The sequence below is a fragment of the Podarcis muralis genome, chromosome 13 (assembly GCF_964188315.1).
Source record: "Podarcis muralis chromosome 13, rPodMur119.hap1.1, whole genome shotgun sequence".
Classification (NCBI taxonomy): domain Eukaryota; kingdom Metazoa; phylum Chordata; class Lepidosauria; order Squamata; family Lacertidae; genus Podarcis; species Podarcis muralis.
This window is the reverse complement of record NC_135667.1, coordinates 6,483,123-6,496,660: the sequence shown is the minus strand read 5'-3', so window position 1 is coordinate 6,496,660 and position 13,538 is coordinate 6,483,123.

Sequence of the window (13,538 nt, the reverse complement as noted above, 5' to 3'; positions counted from 1 at the left end):
CTTACCCAGGGGGAAAAGATGGCTGTCCTGTTTTGTTATTTTATTTATTTATTCATTTACTATGCCTTTTGTGGATTATTGTGATTTTATGTTGCAAACCGCCCGAAGATCTGCGGATGAAGGGCTGCATGACAAGTTTATTTATTTGGTTTTCAGATAAGTGGAAAGTTTAGAAAATAAAAAATCCCTAAAATTAAAATACAAAACATGACAATAGAATGGGAAGAAAGGATGTAAATATCGGTGCAGTTTTCAGGTTGGCCACATATCCCAAATGCCCAACGAGACAGGAGGCAAAGATGGTTGTCATTGTTCTGCAGTGCTCTGTGAAAAAAGCTCGCAGCGCATAGCATGGAGTGAATCTGGTTCTGCTGTGCCACATATGTTTTTCACAGCTGACCCCTGACCTCTTCAAGAGCCGAAAAGCCATTTTCTTCCCACACGAACACAGCTAGGCTTCTATCCACCAGGATTGTCCATAACATTGCTTTGGTTTTTTAAAAAGCTGTTAAATGCGTTCAGACACTCTCAGTGTTTTGAAATGTTTTCAGGTGGTTTTAAAATTCCTCTTGAATACTTTTAAAAATCGCATTCTTTTACATTTTTGATGCTCGCCACTCTGGCTCCTCTAGGAAGGACTGTATGGAGACTGAATAAATAATAGTTGTGATGATTTTTGCTCATTGTATAGTGTGTTTTATCACATACAAAATGCTGACTGACCCCTTGAAGAAAGACCACGGTCCTAGCCTTCTCGATAACCAGATTCTCCAGATGTCTGTAAATAAAACTGAGCTCTCCTAATCGCATCAGGGTATATTCTCTGTTTAATTGGCCAATCTTTCTATTATCTCCCACCCCCGCCGCCCCCCTCGGCCCCTTCTCCCTGCCCCGCTCTCGTGTCTCGACCTCGCTGACCCACATTCTCCCCTGACTAATCCTGACCACACCATTCCAGCCAAGCCGATCCAATGCCCCCTGCCTTGATCCCGGCAAACAAACAGGCGGATTAGCAGAATGGGGAGACTTTTAATGGGATCTAGTGGGAGTGGGCCAGAAGGGAAGATTTCTCCTGCCGGATCAGCCAGGGGTTAAACTTTTAACCCCAGCCTCCACCGCCTCCTCCAACTTCAGATAAGGAAGGGGAGATTATCTCTCCAGGGTGCCAGGGGTTAAACCATTGGGTGCTGGGCAGGGAGCCAGGTGAAAGGTGCTGGGGGGGGGGGAGAGAGAGAAGGAAGGGTTGAATCAGTTGGCTGACTGGAGCTTCTTTCACTACAAACCCCAAAATATGAGAACCCCTCCTTCCAAACCTCAAACATTGGGGACGCTACAAAACGCAGGGTTTTCGCAGCAAAACTATTGCCAAACTTTTAAGGGATTCTGACAAAAGTCGGATTTCTGGGTGTTAGTTACAACCTCCGGCTTGGGGTATCCATCACAGCACTACCTCGGTTCTCGAACGTCACTGTCAACGAACGTTATGGAACCCGAACTCCAAAAACCCGGAAGGAAACGCTTCTGTTTTTGAACAGCTCCCGCTGCGTGTTTTTCAATCTTCCCGATTAAATTTGCGGACAGCCCTTCCTTTGCGCCTCGGCTTTCCATCGTTTCGGAACTTGAACGGTCTTCCGGAACGGATTACTTTCAAGAACTGAGGTACCTCGGGTTAAGAACTTAATTCGTTCTGAAGGTCTGTTCTTAACCTGAAACTGTTCTTAACCTGAAGCACCACTTTAGCTAATGGGGCCTCCCGCTGCTGCCATGCCACTGCCGTGCAATTTCTGTTCTCATCCTGAAGCAAAGTTCTTAACCCGAGGTACTATTTCTGGGTTAGCGGAGTCCGTAACCTGAAGCGTCTGTAACCCGAGGTACCACTGTGCTTTGTTAGCAGGACACAGGGTTTTCAGTGCAAAACGACTGCAAAACTCTTCTCACAGGCTCGGAGTAAGGTTACCAGATTTTTTTCAATGAATCCGGGGACATTTTTCAACTTCAATGGATTTTGTATGGGGACTGATTTTTAAATCCGGCGACTGTCCCCAGGAAACAGGGACGCCTGGTAACCTTAGCTTGGAGGGTGTTAAGTTGGGGGCGAACATATCAGACAACACAGCGATTCTTCCAAAGCAGGTCTTTATTTGTAAGCTGGAACAGAACTGAACTGAGGAGCTCAGTCAGCCTGCTTATATAGAGCTCCACTAGAATGCAACAGTAACCATTTTCTGTAGCTAGCCAATCACTGAACGTCACTTTCGATCCGTCATTTGCATACAAACTATCCAATCACTGAACGTCACTTTTGATCCTTCATTTGCATAACTATCTACAGTATCCCCCTGCTGGCCCAGGGTGAGAACTTCAGTACATAACAGAGGGGATCCCAAATTTTGGGGTCCGTCGTTGATGAAGCTGGAACAGGGCACTGGGATTCCTCCATTTCCCTCGGAGACGAAGTTCTCAGGGTCAGGATTCTGAGTCTCCCATCAGCCCCGGACTGCTGAATTCTGCGGCGTGTCATTGTTGCAGCAGTAGTGATAGTGAATTGAGCCAAGGGCTTTCCAGGGTTGCAGGAAGGGACTTGAACCCAAGGCGTTCTACATGCAAGGCAGCTGTTCTAACCACTGAGCCACAGCCCTTCCCCATAAACAGAGAGACAAGCGTGGTTGCTTACTATTTATTCATTACCTACTTTGCGGGAAACGATAGCCCACTTTTTATCAGTCCAGGGTAGAGCATAACTGTTAACGTAAGCGGTTGGCTTCATCTGTGACTAACAGAAGGAACTTCCTAAAAATAGACACAGATATGGAGGCAGCGAAGAACAGCAAGGCCAGGCAGAGATAGCCTCTCCCTTAAAAACACCTGCAAAACTATCGCCAAATTTTGTGGACAGTGTTGGGGTTTGGGAACCCAGGTTTGATGTAACAATTGCTCAGACTGTGGTGCGCCGCAAAATGAGGGGGTTTTGCTGCAAAACTTTGACATGGGCTTGGAGGGGATCCAAAATTCATACAGTGGTACCTCTGGTTAAGTACTTAATTCATTCTGGAGGTCCGTTCTTAACCTGAAACTGTTCTTAACCTGAAGCACCACTTTAGCTAATGGGGCCTCCTGCTGCCACCGCCGTGCGATTTCTGTTCTCATCCTGAAGCAAAGTTCTTAACCTGAGGCACTATTTTGGGTTAGCGGAGTCTGTAACCTGAAGCATATGTAACCTGAAGCGTATGTAACCCGAGGTACCAATGTATTTAACAAATTGGGAAATGATCCATAATGAATTGGGGGAAAAGGGTTTTAATAGTACTTCCCCCCCCCCCATACCTTTCTGGTGGGAATAATTCAGACTGAAATTCCCAGGGGTCAAAAAAGAAAAGGTTATTTATGTATGCCACTACTGCGGCCTGTGTTTTGTTAGCCCCAAAATGGGAAACAAGTGAGGTCCCAACTAAAGAAGAATGGCAACTTAAGTTAACAGAATATACACAACTTGCAGACTTAACATATAGAATAAGCGAACAGGAAGAACATACGTTTAGAGAAGGTTGGAAAACGTTTATTGAATATATGGGAAATAATTGTGTACAGCTGAAAATGCTGGCAGCATTAAGATAAATTCAACAGTGTAAACAAGTTTTGATGGATGCAATAATGGAATTCTGAATGGTATATGGTAAAGAAGAGTTTGGATTTGAGATCCCGCCTTTCACTCCCTTTTAAGGAGTCTCAAAGCGGCTAACATTCTCCTTTCCCTTCCTCCCCCACAACAAACACTCTGTGAGGTGAGTGGGGCTGAGAGACTTCAAAGAAGTGTGACTGGCCCAAGGTCACCCAGCAGCTGTATGTGGAGGAGCGGAGACTCGAACCCGGTTCCCCAGATAACGAGTCTATCACTCTTAACCACTACACAAAGGGATCCCTGACCATTAGGTCCAGTCACAGACGACTCAGGAGTTGCAGTGCTCATCTCGCTTTACTGGCCGAGGGAGCCGGCGTACAGCTTCCTGGTGTAGCAGGAACCCCCCCACCCCAATCATTCTGCTTGTACAAACTTCACACACACACACACACTCACACACTACATACGCCACATTTCTGTTATAAATTCATAGAAAATCAACCATACATCGGATGTGCACTGTTCCATTTTTATTTTACTCCATATGACAAGAACTAACAAAGGGGGGTGACTTATTCCTGGTCAGCCATAATCCCTCCACCATCTCAGCACATCTCAGCACATCTGCAGGAGCCCTGCCCAGATGATCCCAGACAGAAGACAATCAAGGCCACAAAGAACTTGCATATGGGAGTGGATTCAACACGGACTGAAACAAAGGACAATGATCAGATCTTCCCTCAGGGGGCAGGAAACTGCAAACTCCCCTTTGTCTCCTGGAAGTGACTCATGGGGAGGGGGGAAAGGAGGAACCAGCCAGGTGACAAGACACTCAGGTTACCACCAACTCCTCCCTCAACCCCTCCTTTCTGTAATGTATGCATGATGTTTCTGGGGGTGGGCTTGACCTAGAGGAGGGGAATTTCAAAAGTTTTTATAAGACCTTGCACACTATTTTTCTGGGGTTTTCCTCTCTCCTGCAAGTGAGGGGAACACCCTGATGCATCAGTTCAATAAAGGCCAAGCCTACAGGCTGCTGTTTTGCTCCAAGTTATCCTGGTTGGTGTCTTTGTTTTTGTCCAAGAGAGCCCTCGGATTTTTCCTGTAACAGTTGGCGACCACAAAGGGACACTTGGTTCTCCTGCAAAGGTGAGAGGGGAGATAGAGGGGATCAGGCGCCACTGGGCAACCTTAGCCCAGGGATCCTTCTTCCTCTCCCTGCCTCCTCTTTGCGGGCGGTAATCAATCGTCACCAAAAGCTCAACCAGGGGAGCAAAGGCGAGGTCAAGCCGGCTAAAAGAAAAGGATCCCGGGATCCACGGGGGACATCTTCGAACGTGAGTATGGTTCTGAAGAAAATACATTGGGAGGGGGGTGGAAAGTAACGTCTCCACAACAGCCGGACTTTTCTCCTTTATTTCCAACGTTACACCTACAAATCCTGAATCTCCTTTTCTCTCTCTCTCCGTTTTCCTCTCGGAGTGTGGCCAGGAAAACGTGGTGTTTATTGTTTTTCTGACGTCCTTTTTCGGAGTCGGCCAGAGGCGTCCCCTACAAATCTCTCTCTCCTTTTTCTCCCCCGTTTTCCTCTCGGAGTGTGGCCAGGAGAACGTGGTGCTTATTGTTTTTCTGACGTCCTTTTTCGGAGTCGGCCAGAGGCGTCCCCTACAAATCTCTCTCTCCTTTTTCTCCCCCGTTTTCCTCTCGGAGTGTGGCCAGGAGAACGTGGTGCTTATTGTTTTTCTGACGTCCTTTTTCGGAGTCGGCCAGAGGCGTCCCCTACAAATCTCTCTCTCCTTTTTCTCCCCCGTTTTCCTCTCGGAGTGTGGCCAGGAGAACGTGGTGCTTATTGTTTTTCTGACGTCCTTTTTCGGAGTCGTCCAGGGGCGTCCCTACAAACCTCTCTCTGCTTTCCCTGTTTATGCAAATGAAGCTGCCCCTCCTGCCCAGCGACCTTCGTTAGGGATGACCCGGGTACGTGAGAACGCAAGGTCATTTGTTTCCTTTCAAAACTTTGTTTTCTCGGGTCCTGATCTGGCACTGCACTGCGCAGGCGTTCAGTAAGGAATCCGAACTTAGTCCAAAGGCTAGGCAGGAGGCTGTTGTGGAAGGTAAAGGGGAGGTTCACAATTGGGGCCCCACACTAGGGTTAGTCTTGAAAAAAAACAGTGCTGTGGTTAAGGTTTCCGGGCAGAGACCCGTGGTTAAGGTTTCCGGGCAGAGACCCGTGGTTTAGGTTTCCGGGCAGAGACCCGTGGTTAAGGTTTCCGGGCAGAGACCCGTGGTTAAGGTTTCCGGGCAGAGACCCGTGGTTAAGGTTTCCGGGCAGAGACCCGTGGTTTAGGTTTCCGGGCAGAGACCCGTGGTTTAGGTTTCCGGGCAGAGACCCGTGGTTTAGGTTTCCGGGCAGAGACCCGTGGTTAAGGTTTCCGGGCAGAGACCCGTGGTTTAGGTTTCCGGGCAGAGACCCGTGGTTAAGGTTTCCGGGCAGAGACCCGTGGTTAAGGTTTCCGGGCAGAGACCCGTGGTTAAGGTTTCCGGGCAGAGACCCGTGGTTTAGGTTTCCGGGCAGAGACCCGTGGTTTAGGTTTCCGGGCAGAGACCCGTGGTTTAGGTTTCCGGGCAGAGACCCGTGGTTAAGGTTTCCGGGCAGAGACCCGTGGTTTAGGTTTCCGGGCAGAGACCCGTGGTTAAGGTTTCCGGGCAGAGACCCGTGGTTAAGGTTTCCGGGCAGAGACCCGTGGTTAAGGTTTCCGGGCAGAGACCCGTGGTTAAGGTTTCCGGGCAGAGACCCGTGGTTTAGGTTTCCGGGCAGAGACCCGTGGTTTAGGTTTCCGGGCAGAGACCCGTGGTTTAGGTTTCCGGGCAGAGACCCGTGGTTAAGGTTTCCGGGCAGAGACCCGTGGTTTAGGTTTCCGGGCAGAGACCCGTGGTTAAGGTTTCCGGGCAGAGACCCGTGGTTAAGGTTTCCGGGCAGAGACCCGTGGTTTAGGTTTCCGTTCAGGCTTGACGTTTTCAGCAAATAATTTGTGGTCAAGAAATAAGTAGGGAATGTGTTAGGTCAAGGATACTCCAAATACTGAAAGAATCTTTCTTCTACCCCTTTCTTCCCATTGTCCTCCTCCCTTGTGTGTGTGTTTCCACTCTTTCTGTCTTTAGTGTACTTCGTTAACGAAAAAAGCCCAATAATGACATATGAGAGAATGGGAGCTCACTAAAACACCCTAGCTGGACTCCTCCTGGCAACAAAGCTTCCATGAAGCCTTTTGCCCCAGAGAGGATTCTAATATGCCCCTCCAGCTTGTCATCTCCAATTGGAAAAAAAAAAAATAATAAAGGGGCAAAATGGTCTTTCAAGTACAAAGTATGAGACCGTTGTAACTTTTAGTGGGTGGCTAAGCTCACCACCTGGAACCCAGAGCACAGCAGCCACCTCAGGGATCCTTCAACAAAATCAGGGTGTGAACCCATAGGGAGAGTTGAAAACATCAAATTTGTGTTGTTAAACTATGACCTAAAGCTAGAACATAAAACGAAAACTTAATGGTGCTCAGAAGGCAGTAGATATAATAACAGCCCAGCTTGAGAGCCCACGCAGTAGAGATCTTAGTTATTAAAATAATAATAATAAATGAATAAGAGATGTACTCAAGGATTTAGAAATATTCCAAGGGTTTGTATTTACATATGAAGTGTGCAAATGTTTGTTATTTGAGAAAAGCTCTTAAAAAAGAGTTTTCCTCCCAAGTGGTAAAATCCTGTATACATGCTACCTGTGTTCTGAAAGGAGGATTACCTCCCCTCCTTCCACTAGTTTAAAAGAGGAGGGTGATTTTAAGTCTAGTGGTAAATGATGTTTTGTTGTAACTTTTGAGTTTGTGAGTCTACATCCGTGTTCCAGTCTTTTGTTTCAGTATTTTGAAATGTGCTGTGAAAAAACCCTAATGTTTCTGCTGCAAAAGCCTAGTTGAGCCAACTGCTCTCTCAAGCTAAAATGCAGTGTATGTATTTCATTAAGCACATGCCTATGAAAGGATGGTGTTCTTTCTAAGAAAATTGTTATTAAATGTAGAGGCTTCCATGGCCAGCAAAATTCTATGAGTCCAGTCCAAATATCAGTCTCTATAAGACTTCCTGGCCTCTTTTCTCAGAAAATGCCCCCCCCCCTTTGTTTCATTCTATCTGTTTCAGTTTTTTCCTCCCTTCTTACTTCTGTGCCAGGTAAATTTACTCCCGAGTAAGCTTCCTTTAAAGGAAACTGCAAAGAGGGGGGAGCAATCTTTCCCAAGGTACCCTGCATCTCACTTTCCTATTCACTTTTGTGTTCCCTTTAAATCAAATCTATGGCTGTTTTAATTATTTGTGAGTGGTTATATCAATTGAATTAACTTTGCTTTATAAGAGATCCTCTCCCTATCTTAGGAAAAATGTTCACTTCAATCTTCCTTTAAAGATAATTTCTCTAAGAACTTGCATTCTTTAGTCTAAGGAAGCAAACTCACTCAAACTATCTCAAGATCTGCTAAAAGGGGTTCTGTGTAAAGTTGGGTACTTTTATTTTCCTCTTCCTTAGTACATGATAGGAGCATAGATGTTTCCTTTCCCAGTTGTAAATCTGTACTTAAATGTGTATGTCTCTTTGATAGTACAAATCCTGCTGTGAAATCTTGCTGTGAACTCTATATTTGGAGGGTTGGACTAGATGACCCCAGGGTCTCTTTCAACTCTCCCAATTTGTGGCTGTGTGGAAGGAACATGTGTCTGCAAGCATTGGAGGGTAATTCTTAAATTCTGGCGTGCTGATGGAGTTGAAATTCAGCCTAGCTTTGCTCTTTAGTCTTAAAAGGTGAGAGGTGAAGCTGTGATGTTTTGAAGCACAACTGGTAATATCAAGCTGATTACAGTGTTTATCATTGGGGGGGGGGGGAATCAGACTTAAAAGTCAATTCAAAGTTTAAGCACATACAAATACATATGGGGGCCTTGACCAATCCTGTAAATAAAGGGCAGAAAAAAATTTTTGTCTGCAAATGGTGAGGCTGAAATGTTTAGAAGAATATTTAAAATAATAATAATAATAATAATAAAATCCTATGAATTCTGACTCTCTGGCCATTTCCCCCATATATAAGGGCGTGGCATTGTTCCACGAATAGCCAGAGGGATATTAGCCCTTTCCTGTACATAAAGGAAGCAGTCCTTTGCTTGGGCTGCAATTGCTAGCTTTGGTGAATACCAGAGGGATATTAGCCCTTTCCTGTACATAAAGGAAGCAGTCCTTTGCCTGGGCTGCAATTGCTAGCTTTGGTGAATACTTGAATTGCTGAGTTTCCCCTTTTTGTTTTAAGATCTAACCCTATTTTTAAAATCTACTCCTTACCCTTTCCTTCCCTTATTCAAATGGTAATTTAGCCAAAGGATGCAACATTTTCAATAGTATAAAAGGTTTGCTGAGACATGAACTCTGCACATACACAGAGGCTAGATCAGTCAAAAAAAAAAAAGAGAGAGAGAGAGGAAGGAGGGGGAACTGTAGGGTGGAGAGAAGAGGTTTTGAGAGCTTGCCTGCAGGGAGAAGCTTATCCAAATTTCCTTATGAAAAGAACTTGGAACCATTGGGGGAGATCATCCTTGATGTGTCTTTTGCTCCAGGGGCTAATTAAGACAAAGGGGTTGGGTACTGGACCATCAAGGGTCAAGAGGTTGCCAGGTTTCAGGTCTTGACATGCCGATTTCTTTTCACAGGTAAATATCAAAGCACTCCCACTGTGAGTTCCTCTCTTGAGTAGTTTGCCTCCCCAATGGGATTTAAATTTTATAACAGTTTTTTTTTGTGTGTGTGTATATGCCTATGCATTTTAGGAACAGCATTTCCTGACAGACTTCTCACATGAAATAATTTCCCCTTTTAACAGGATATGTGAACCCCATTAACAAAGTGTTTGTCCCTTCTTTTCTCCCACAGCACAAATGATAATGAGGGGATGCAAACAGTGATTTAAATACTCTATAAAAGTAATTGCATTTGTATTTCTTTTGTCTTTCTTCCCTTAAAGCCAAACAGTCACTTTCTTTCTGTTCAGCAAAACAAGTCTGAATCCCTGCTATATTAGTTGATTTTCCTCTATCTCTGACACTTTTTTAGGTTACAAATAATCTTTTTTTTTATTTATTAATCAGTTTTTCATTGGGTTGTTAGAATGCCAAAACAAGTTACTTCAGGTGACTTCAGGTTAAAAACAAACAAACAAACAAACAAACAAAAAAAACAAATTGTGTGTCTTAGCATTTATTTATTTTTGGTTCCTCATAGGTCATTGTGTGTGTTTTACTTTGGGGACATGTCCATCACATGTTGAAAGTCATTTTCATCAAGTTCTACTTATCAGATAGCACATGCTGAATTTGAAGCCTTTTTCCATTGTTTTCCCATTTTTTTAGTCCAGTAGAAATCTGTGGTTTTGATAAAATCTTTGTATTATTTAATAATAATTCTTTTCTGAATCTGATGTCTTTGTGTCAAGTTCGTTTTCATCTGAATGGTAATCTAATTTTTTGCTTTCTTTTTATTTTTTAAACTTTCTTGTATTTTTTTACAGTTCTCTTTCTCTACACGTGGAGTAATTTTTTATTTAATAATATGGAGAGAAAAAAACAAAATGAAGGAAAGCAAACAAACTTAGCAGATAATAACAGTAATTATATGAAAATGTGGTAATAATATTAAAATGAGTAAAATGCTTAACATGCTAAGATTTTATTATTTGCAGCTAATAACTCAAGGAGATTTTCTTGGGGAGGGGGCTTTTGCCCCTTCTTTTTCTAACTGTCTTTTAAGTCCCTAAAAACCCTGCCCCCTTACAGGATGTCACTTCTACAGATGTGTTACTACAGACCTATGATGAAAAAGCCACCAGCTGCAGCAACAACAGACACCAAAGTTTCAAAGTGCCCACAGCTATCTCTTTCAAAGGATATAAACTGACGGGGGAGTGGGGCTGACAAAGGGGGGTGGAGTTGCATTGCAAGGACATTTTCTCATTTTTGAACCTTAAAGACTGTGCTCCAGGATTGAGAAGATCACAATTATCTCAAGATATGCAACTGATATTTAATTAGTTTGTTTTGTATTATGTGTTATTACGTAGGAATGTTGAAATGTGTCTGACAGTGTGTTATTTCCAAAAGGGGGGGGGGGCTATTTGTGTGTGTAATTGTTTTTATGTTTAATGTCTTATTCCTTACAACCCAGTGGAGGATTCTCATACATTTTATGCCTTTTAAGAGACCAGGCTATTATGTAGTCCAATGTTTAGAATTAGATAAATTTATAACCATATTTCGTTGTTCTACCTGGCACTATGCCAACCTTCCCTACCCATTTAAAAAAAATGTGCTAAAACTCGCTTTACTAATGAGAAGCTTCTAAGATACATGAAGGTGGATATGCTTTGGTTTAGTAGGAATAATCCCTTATAGAGTTAAATTGACTTATTTGGACAAGTGCCCTTTAAGAATGGGTTTGTTTTAACAGATTGGTTCGAAAAGTTGAGAACCATGGGGCAAGATAAATTCAAATTGGACTCAGTTTGAATTGGGCAAGTGTATCCAGGCTGCAATTAGCTTTTGGTCCTTTAAGTGCAAGTGAGCAACTTCCCAGGATGCAAGACCAGAGCCTGTAATAATAATAAGAAATCCCATGGATTTTGGCCAAGGCAAAGGCATTTCTCTCAGGATGTGTCCGAAACCTGTGCCAGCTGTGGTGGGTGCCAGGCTACATGATAAATATGAAAGCCCTAAGTGGATTCACCAGGGATTGCCACTACTGCGACACCATGCCGATGTGAGACCACAGAAGAGCTACCTTGACACCTGAGAACACAAAAATGGCGGGGGACAAAGCAAACTGCATTTGTCAGTCATTAGTGGACCTTCCTGCTAAATGTAAAGCATACGTCACTATTGAGAAAATATCTCTTCCAAGGTACTAGAATGCCACAAGTAACTGAGCAACAAAATATTAATTTTACATGATATCCTATGTCTAACTATGTGCACTGTTACACCATTATATTTCTATGCAAATATCCTTAAGAAGCATGACATCCAAGTCCCTTTCACGTTCACATGGACACACGGAGAAATAGCAGGTTAATATTTACCACCTTAAATTGTGCGGAGAAAAGGATTGCAAAGTAGCCACCTTTGCAATCTTATCTCCGAAGGGGGGAACTGTAGCAGGAACCCCCCCACCCCAATCATTCTGCTTGTACAAACTTCACACACACACACACACTCACACACTACATACGCCACATTTCTGTTATAAATTCATAGAAAATCAACCATACATCGGATGTGCACTGTTCCATTTTTATTTTACTCCATATGACAAGAACTAACAAAGGGGGGTGACTTATTCCTGGTCAGCCATAATCCCTCCACCATCTCAGCACATCTCAGCACATCTGCAGGAGCCCTGCCCAGATGATCCCAGACAGAAGACAATCAAGGCCACAAAGAACTTGCATATGGGAGTGGATTCAACACGGACTGAAACAAAGGACAATGATCAGATCTTCCCTCAGGGGGCAGGAAACTGCAAACTCCCCTTTGTCTCCTGGAAGTGACTCATGGGGAGGGGGGAAAGGAGGAACCAGCCAGGTGACAAGACACTCAGGTTACCACCAACTCCTCCCTCAACCCCTCCTTTCTGTAATGTATGCATGATGTTTCTGGGGGTGGGCTTGACCTAGAGGAGGGGAATTTCAAAAGTTTTTATAAGACCTTGCACACTATTTTTCTGGGTTTTTCCTCTCTCCTGCAAGTGAGGGGAACACCCTGATGCATCAGTTCAATAAAGGCCAAGCCTACAGGCTGCTGTTTTGCTCCAAGTTATCCTGGTTGGTGTCTTTGTTTTTGTCCAAGAGAGCCCTCGGATTTTTCCTGTAACACTGGTCATGTGGCCAGCAGGACTTAGCCGCTTCTGGCAAACCAGAGCAGTGCACAGAAACGCCGTTTACCTTCCCGCCGGAGCGATACCTATTTATCAACTTGCACTTTGAGGTGCTTTTGAACTGCTAGGTTGGCAGGAGCAGGGACCGAGCAACGGGAGCTCACCCCGTTGCGGGGATTCGAACCGCCAGCCTTCTGATCGGCAAGTCCTAGGCTCTGTGGTTTAACCCACAGCGCCACCCGCGTCCCATCAAGGGAAGTCATAGTCTCACTCTATTCTGCCTTGGTCAGACCACACCCAGAATATCATGTCCAGTTCTGGGCACCACAATTTAAGACGGATAAGGAGGGTGACCAGGATGATCAGTGGCCTGGAAACCAAGCCTGATGAGGAATGGTTGAAGGAGCTGGGTATCGTTAGCCTGGAAAAGAGGAGACTGAGAAGAGATACGATAGCCATCTTCAAATATCTCAAGGGCTGTTACATGGAGGGTGGAGCAGACTTGTTTTCTCCTGCTCTGGAGGGTAGGACTCGAACCCATGGCTTCAAGTTACAAAAAAGGAGATTCTGAGTCAACACCAGGCACCTAGGCATCTTAATGTATAACCCAGACCGACAAGTTTTTAACCCCCTCTTTCCGGACCTACAGACTCACTCCTGCCCCCTGCCCCCATTCCATACCTATGGGGAGATTATTGGGGTTAAAAGTTTAACCCCTCTGGAACCCTGACCGAACCACAGCAGGAGAAATCGGTCCCCTCTGGGCCAGCGATCCCATTAAAAGTCTCCCCAAGGCAGCTAATCCCTTTGTTTGTTTTTGCCTGGGATCAAGGAATGGGTGGAAGAAGGAGGGGGGGGGACGAATCGGCTTTGTTGTGGAGGGGAGATCTGATCTCATTAAAGGTGCCACTCACGTCAGGATTAGACAGGGCAGATTTCTTAACACTCTGGGGCAGGCAGTAA